The sequence below is a fragment of the Wasmannia auropunctata genome, unplaced genomic scaffold, assembly GCF_000956235.1.
Source record: "Wasmannia auropunctata unplaced genomic scaffold, wasmannia.A_1.0 LD336103.1, whole genome shotgun sequence".
In the NCBI taxonomy this organism is placed as follows: domain Eukaryota; kingdom Metazoa; phylum Arthropoda; class Insecta; order Hymenoptera; family Formicidae; genus Wasmannia; species Wasmannia auropunctata.
Window position 1 is genome coordinate 1,738,392 of NW_012026787.1, and position 315 is coordinate 1,738,706.

Consider the following 315-nt stretch of genomic DNA (forward strand, 5'->3'; position numbering starts at 1 on the left):
TGCTGCTTGACTTCTGTGATTGAGAACTGCAGACACTTCGGGATAATCCATGGCTACTCGATATTAATAAATACATATCCGTGATAGATCAGATCAATAAAGTTATCAAAAAGATGAAAATATTTTTTTTATAAATGTTAACATACAACAGTGCTCGGAATTAGTTGCTCTTTTCAGCTCGGTCTCGAAGGCGACGCCTATCGGCCTCCCACTACCGCTCGAGACTCGACGGCCGAGCCGCCGATCGTTCTCAGGAGCGTTTTATTTAAAAAATGCGCCCAAATTATATTTTCCGCCAAATTATCATTAAAACAA

The 315-nt window shown here is 40.3% G+C and overlaps 1 protein-coding gene across 1 annotated transcript in view; it reads left to right on the plus strand.

The window, feature by feature from the left end:
- LOC105457913 (vacuolar protein sorting-associated protein 13-like protein) overlaps positions 1 to 315 on the plus strand; it is an 11,680-nt gene that overhangs the window by 4,784 nt on the left and 6,581 nt on the right. The window lies entirely within an intron of this gene.